At 39.0% G+C, this 7,517-nt stretch overlaps 1 long non-coding RNA gene across 1 annotated transcript; it reads right to left on the bottom strand.

Moving 5' to 3' along the window:
• Window positions 1-1,906: 1,906 nt before the first annotated feature.
• On the bottom strand, window positions 1,907-7,432 carry LOC308095093. The gene is made up of 8 exons (XR_013934031.1): window positions 7,408-7,432; window positions 6,019-6,170; window positions 4,486-4,531; window positions 4,209-4,262; window positions 3,754-3,839; window positions 2,889-2,932; window positions 2,611-2,664; window positions 1,907-2,249 (listed from the first exon to the last, which is right to left on the bottom strand). It is a non-coding gene; the product is annotated as an uncharacterized lncRNA (long non-coding RNA).
• Window positions 7,433-7,517: the final 85 nt, after the last annotated feature.

The raw sequence follows: 7,517 nt of genomic DNA, 5'->3' as shown, positions 1-7,517 counted from the left end.
TTTAATCTGACAACTGCAGTATTCTGGAAAACGAAAGCTAAGAACTCTGCTTTCCCTTTCCACTCTGCCAAATCCACCAGTACAGTACAGTACAGTACAGTGTAACATCACTAGGTGTCACTGAGGTAAAGCAGTTCCTCCTGCTTTACTTAAGTAAAAGTATCAATACTGCAATATAGAAATACTATTTTAAAAGTCTGGAATTCAAAATTTACTTTTGTAAAAGTACAAAAGTATTGGCATCAAAATGTACCAAAAGGAAAAGTACTCATTATGTAGAATGTGCCATTTCATTTCGTTGCCTCTTTCTTATATTATTTGACAATTTGGCCAATGTTTGACCAGTTTTTATAGTATAGTTTGTTGATTACTTTTGATGCAGTAATGGTCTTTTTCGTTGTTTTTTTAGGTATTAAAAAGGTCTTAAAAGGTCGTATTAAAAGTCCCTGTCTGACTTCATCTGTCATCTGGGGACCCCCAAAAATCACACAGGTTGAGAACCACTGATCTAGAATGTATCTAGAATAGATCATCTATCTAGAATAGATGAACCACTGATCATCTAGGTGACATGATATGGCAGTGAAATAGACTCTTTCAAAAAAAAAAAATATATGTGCCACATGGTTGACCTGCTAAGCAACTTCATTTCTACACAAACAATTGTGTAACTTTTTTTGCCAGTGGCAAGGTTCTCGACTAATTTGTCTGGCAGGCCGCTATGGTAAAGTAAAGGCTGGCAAGGATCAAGCACCTTGTGGTGGCTTTTGGCTCTTTCTCCATCGTGTCACTTACTTACATGATTGACTATCTAGTCAGGTCATAGGAAGTATAAGTATCATTCGGGATTTAAAAAATCTAGAAGACACCACTGGGTCCTTGACATGAAAAGAACCACTGAGCCTCATTTTAAAAAGTGAAAATTGCTACATTGTGTTGTGAAAACACTGAACCCCTTTACTGATCAAATGGCCTCCAGTGTCAAGATTATTAGTTTTTCCTCAGATTAACAGATACATAAAATAGCACAAGACTAAACAAATATATAATGCATACACATCTCAGACAGACAGATGCCACTAGAGGGCAGCACATCACTGATGACCCACTCACCTAATCATAACCTGACTTTCCAGCAGAATCAAGCCAATTCCTTCCAAATGCAAGTCACCTCCAAACTCCTGATTCTAAAAACTCCTTCAAAGCCTAACCCAAGTTCAGAAAAATGTTTTAAAAAGTAAGAAAAATGCCTGTTGCTCTTTACATATCTAAAACAGGGGTGATGCAACTTTGATGATGGAGAGGGCCACTATATTTCCACACTCACTCCAGAGGGCCACATTGCATACACTGTCCAGTCTATGTCACACAAAAGTAGCAAAAATAGCCAATCTACAAGCTCAAAACGCGTCGCGACGCAGTTTGAGCTTGTAGATCGGCTATTTTTGCATTGGAATTCTGATTTTCTTTTTGCTGAATTGGAATCCTGAAAAGTAACATTTTTACTTAATTCCAAAGACAGTAGAATTTTAATACTAGTCATTAATATAGAAGTAATTAAAGCAGGTCATGTTTGCAAATGGAACAGCTGAAATCAATAATATATATCAGTATTCCGATCCTGCGGGCCACATTAAGTGAAGGTGGGGGCCGCATGTGGCCCCCGGGCCGCCAGTTGCCCATGTATGATCTAAAATGACAGCTGCCTTCCCAGTTTTATAGGAACAACGTGTACAGTAGGTTTTCCCGGTCAAATATTACCGAGGATTTTCGGGACTGAAGAACAAAGCTAAATACTCTACATAGTGTTATATAAACTATTTACCATTGAGCACATCTTAATATAGCCTTTTATAGACACATCCAGCTCCCATTAGTTAAGAGGAATGAGGAAAAAGCAAGGAACTAAACTTCAAAGCTTTTATTTAATCATGGAAACAAATACAAACTTGAGATGCAGTTATGTTTTTATGGAAACAAACGATGTAGCTTGATGCACACAAACTAAGCATCCACTTTCATACAACCTGTAAAGTGACAATAAAGTTGTTACAATACCATGGCATCAAACGAGTGTCTGTCCACATCAAGAGGATTTTTAAAAAGGCATATTATTGCAATAATGCAGCAATTAAGCAACAAACTACGTACATTTACTCAAGTACTGATGGTGAAGCAGAAAAACAAGCATTCAGATCAATGCTGTTTAGTGGAGTGTAGTCTTGATGGGTTTCAAGAGTTCTCCGAACCTACAGGAACAGAAGAGGCATATAAGTGCATTAAGAATTAACTTTTAAAAGTCATATCAGTACATTAAAGATAATAAAATAAGTTCTGATCTCAGTCCCATATCCGCTAGTTTCATCCAACAGTCACTAGAAAACGTATCATCATCGATCAGAATCATTTAGATCAAACTAGAAACCTTGTATCTGCATATTTAACGTATGGCCAGATAATTACACTCTTGCTTCTTACAGGATTGTTGCAAAAAAAAAAAGAGTGATCTACAAGCTCATGTCACGTCGCATCGAGTCGTGCACTTGTAGATCAAACTGCAACATCAGTCAGAGACAGGCTGAGAGAAGCTGTAATGGAGGCCTACTGTACCTGTTGTTCACATGGTCATCCAGACATGGCAACCCTCCATCACCCATGGTTCACCTGTTATGAAGGTTTACATTTTACTCACACGGTCATATTCTATAGTAGACTAGACATTAAAACATGTTGGTCATGTGACCAGAAGCGTTCTGGACATTAAAACGTGTGGCTCAGTAAAATAAGTCGATCATTACATATTCAGTGAGGGCAAGTTTATCATCATAGCCAGGTTATTAATATTATTATTAGTGGTGACATGGATCAGTTGAATGTCAAACAATTACCAGTTATTGTTCATCTCTTGTCAGCATCAGCATCACGACCACACCTAGAAGACCAGAGACAACATTATGGTTTAACGTCTGGGAGATTTTACAAATGTCTAAATCCTAACAGTCGTTTTTTGAAAAAAGAAAAAAAAAACGTATGTTGCTATATTATCAGTGGTTCTTAAACTTTTTCATGTCAAGGCACCCCAAAATTATATGCATTTGGCCGCAGACCCCAGAATGTTCCGTTCCAGGAACCCCCTGTAAACCCCTGGCAGTGAATGTGTTAATAGATTCACCTGTAGATCTGGATCAGAAAAGCGTTTTGGGAACAAAATGTATCATTTTGAGTCAATGAGCTGGGTGTTTCATCATATCCAGATTTTTTAATTTATTCAGAAATCGATAACAGGGCCTGAAAAAGATTCTATATCTAGGGGAACCTCTTTGCATATCTAAGCCTTGGGAGAACATAAATATCACAAGCAGAACGGGAGGTCGCGATGACATTTCTTCTCCCTTTTCGCGGAAGCACTGTGAAACCCTCCGTGATTAGCAACCATCAGGGGATCCATCATACTAGAGATAAATATTCTGTGACTACTTGAAAAGGTAAGAAAATCAAAGCTGGCAGTCTGGGCTTTAGTTAACCCATTAAGACCTGAAGCCGATTCCAAAAATGTCTTCTAAATCTCAACAGTATTCTGAAAAACTTATGTTTCTATATCAGTCGTGCTCAAACTTTTTCATGTCAAGGAACCCCAACATTATATACGGTACTATCATATTATCAAACAACGAGTGTCTGTCCACATCAACAGGATTTAAAAAAAAGGCATATTATTGCAATAATGCAGCAATTAAGCAACAAACTACGTACATTTACTCAAGTACTGAAAAACAAGGATTCAGATCAATGTTGTTTAGTGGAGTGGAGTCTTGATGGGTTTCAGGAGTCCTCTGAACCTACAGGAACAGAAGAGGCATATAAGTACATTAACAATTAACTTTTAAAAATCATATCAGTACATTCAAGATAATAAAAGAGGTTCTGATCTCAGTCCCATATCCGCTAGTTTCATCCAACAGTCACTAGAAAACGTATCATCATCGATCAGAATCATTTACGGTAAAGCAAACTAGAAACCTTGCATCTACACGTTTAACGTGTGGCCAGATTATTTACACTCCTGCTTCTTACAGGATTGTTGCACAAAAATAAATAGCTGATCTACAAGCTCATGGCAAGTCGCATCGAGTCGTGCGCTTGTAGATCAAACTGCAACATCAGTCAGACAGGCTGAGAGAAGCAGCTGTAATGGAGGCCTACTGTACCTGTTGTTCACATGGTCATCCAGACATGGCAACCCTCCATCACCCATGGTTCACCTGTTATGAAAGGTTTACATTTTACTCACACGGTCATGTTTTATAGTAGACTAGACATTAGAACATGTTGGTCATGTGACCAGAAGCGTTCTGGACATTGAAACGTTTGGCTCAGTAAAATAAGTCGATCATTACATATTCAGTGAGGGCAAGTTTATCATCATAGCCAGGTTATTAATATTATTATTATAGGTGACATGGATCAGTTTATATAAATAATTACCAGTTATTGTTCATCTCTTGTCAGCATCAGCATCATGACCTTTAACCTAGAAGACCAGAGACAACATTATGGTTTAACGTCTCGCTTCATAGAACCAGGTCAGATTAGCCTCATAGAACCAGGTCAGATTAGCTTCATAGAACCAGGTCAGATTAGCCTCATAGAACCAGGTCAGATTAGAGTCATAGAACCAGGTCAGTGAAGGTCATATTATTCTACATGTATAAAAGATTGTTCTTCCCCTTAATGTTGCTGAAACCGTTACTTCAAACTGACCAGCGACCGTCGGTGAAAGTGTTTCTGTCGGCTTCCTTATTGACCGCTCACTTCTACCAAGGAGAAGGAGCGGCTTCGATAGGAGCCTGTCACATGACAGTTATTTAGATATGACTGTGTCACATGTAGGAATCTACTTAAAACCGTCTACAAATATTAACAATCTTCACATTCTAATAGTCATAAAAACTATTTGACCAAGACGGTGTTGATTTCGTCTGCTAAAACATGAAAAATGTTCGTCTTCTAAATCCAAACAGTATTCTGAAAAAAGGTATGTTTCTATATCATTGGTTTTCAAACTTTTTCATGTCAAGGACCCCCAAAATGATATGAATTTGGCCGCGGACCCCCATCTCAAAATATTTTGTTCCAGGGACCCCCAGAGGCAAAGATTTGAGTTAATGTTTGCTTTAAAATAATATATATTCAAAGATTTGCACACATTTTCACGATTTTTCAAAAATAGCAGATCTACAAGCTCGTAGCGCGGCAATGAGCTTGTAGATCTGCTATTTTTGAATAACCCAACGTGTAAAATAATGCTTTTTTAGCTCAAATGAAAAAGTGACACAGATTCGTTCCAGGTCTTAATAGGTTAAAACTAAGCTATGATGACAAATATATTTAACATTTAAGCAAATTAAAAACCAGACTAAAATGTTAGTGAGGGACGAGTGGAGAAGAGATCCAGTAGAACCAAAAAAAGTCATTTTAATGATTGGTAGCTTGCACTTCAGAGCACAACCAAGTAAAATCAGCCATTACGATGCCATCAGGGCACCGCCAAAACACATTTTAGTCGACTAATTCAACTGTAGATTTAGTCAACTATAAAATCAACACTGCAAGACGGTCACCCAGCCCAGTGATTCTACATGAGATCCAGTCTGGCCCAGGTCGAATGGACCGGAGCCCAAACTTTTTAGCTCGAGACCCAAAAAGTGAAACCAGATTTTTGCCCAGGTCCCAAACCTAGTGAAAATAGTAGATCTACAAGCTCACAACGCGAGCTAGACAAATTTACCATTTTCACTACTTTTTAAAACATGTTTTCTAATTTAGGGAATTTATTTGATCATTGTATTTGCAGAATCAAAACATTATATTCACTCGTGACCAACGAAAATGGGTGTCGACCCACTGTTGGGACACAGTGGTCTAATCTCTAAAAACACAATATTTTTTAAATAAAAAAAAAAAAAAGGGCTGAGAATGGCAGAAACATGAAAGAGTCAGAGCATTCATGTGATTTACCGGTGCTCTGTTAACTGAATGTCTTTACAGGACATCTTGTCCATGTCAGACAGCGCCCCCCGGTGGTCGAACATGCGTCTTCTTCCTCCATCCTGGGGAAGAATCCATCTTGAGATGAAGTCCAAAACATTGATATAAGATAAAATAAAAACCTGGAACAGAAATGGAGTCAGTCAGTCAACTGATGCTATGAAGCCAAGCAGCTAAACACCTTAAATGTTCATTTCATTTATAATGTTCATTCACCACAACGACTCTCCATGTGTTACAGGTTAGTGTGCAGAGTACAGCAACTTGCTAGCTGTAGAATACAACTCTCGTAGACGTATTTATGATTCTGACGTTTTCAATCTACTAGAGTTGTAGGGTTCACCCCCCCATGGATACAGGGACTTTCAGCACTATACCCCGTAGACACTCCAAACATGTACAAATTGAAAAAAAAACGGTGCTTACCCCCACGCCCCAAATGATAACTCTCGCTACGGGGTAGTAGTTTAATGTAATAATCCATATCTTTCAATAAAGAAGTGTTTTAATGCAGTCTGTGGCCGAACGCCATTTTTTCACCCTCGTTTACTTCCCGTTTACATTGAGTGTAATTCCGGGTTTCACCGGATGGGCGCGTCACTACCACCCATTGGGAACTTCCGACAGAATCGGCCACAGACGGCATTAAAACACTTCTTTATTGAAAGATATGGATTATTACATTAAACTACTACCCCGTAGCGAGAGTTAACATTTGGGGCGTGGGGGTAAGCACCTCAAGCAGCTCATAGCTGAGCTTGTAGATCTGCCATTTTTGAAGAAAAAAAAAATTAAGGGGGCAAATCTTTGAATATATGTTTTTTAAAGGGAACAATTGTAACTCAAATCTTTGCTTTTGGGGGTCCCTGGAACTAAATATTTTGAGATGGGGGGGGGGGGGGTCCGCAGCCAAATACATATAATTTTCGGGGTCCTTGACACGAAAACGTTGAGAACCACATGGTCTAAGATACACCACAACGTTAAGACCCATGTATACCTGTCCAAAATACTTCAAAAAACGTAAACGAAGTCCACAATCACAACACCAGAGGTAGTGGTGCCACTGATCACGTCCAACAACCCAGAGTTGGCACAAACAAGGGGTTGAATTCGTTCCTGCCACCATGTCACAGAAACGTACGTGGGGCCCCCATGGCCTACCAAAAGTAGCGAAGGAGTGTAAAACCCTTCTCTCCTTCAAAACTGCCCTAAAAGAACACCTTCAGGTGGCTGCAATTAATCCAAACTGGCCCCTATAGTAGTCATAACCTTTAAAGTCACTTACAATAAGCAGACATTTAACCCCTGTGTGTCTAATATAATAATAATAGTTGTTATTCTGGTCTATGAGCTCACCGTATCTTTCAGATGAAGGACTGTTGAAGAGACCAAGCAAACGTGGCTGCTCGTCTATTTATACGCGACGACTAGCCCTCCAAGCAGCCCGCTGATTGGTCCGTAAGAGT

This window comes from Gymnoscopelus braueri, assembly GCF_963280865.1.
Source record: "Gymnoscopelus braueri genome assembly, chromosome: 11".
NCBI classification, from domain to species: Eukaryota; Metazoa; Chordata; class Actinopteri; order Myctophiformes; family Myctophidae; genus Gymnoscopelus; species Gymnoscopelus braueri.
This window is presented reverse-complemented; position numbering and strand designations above follow the sequence as displayed.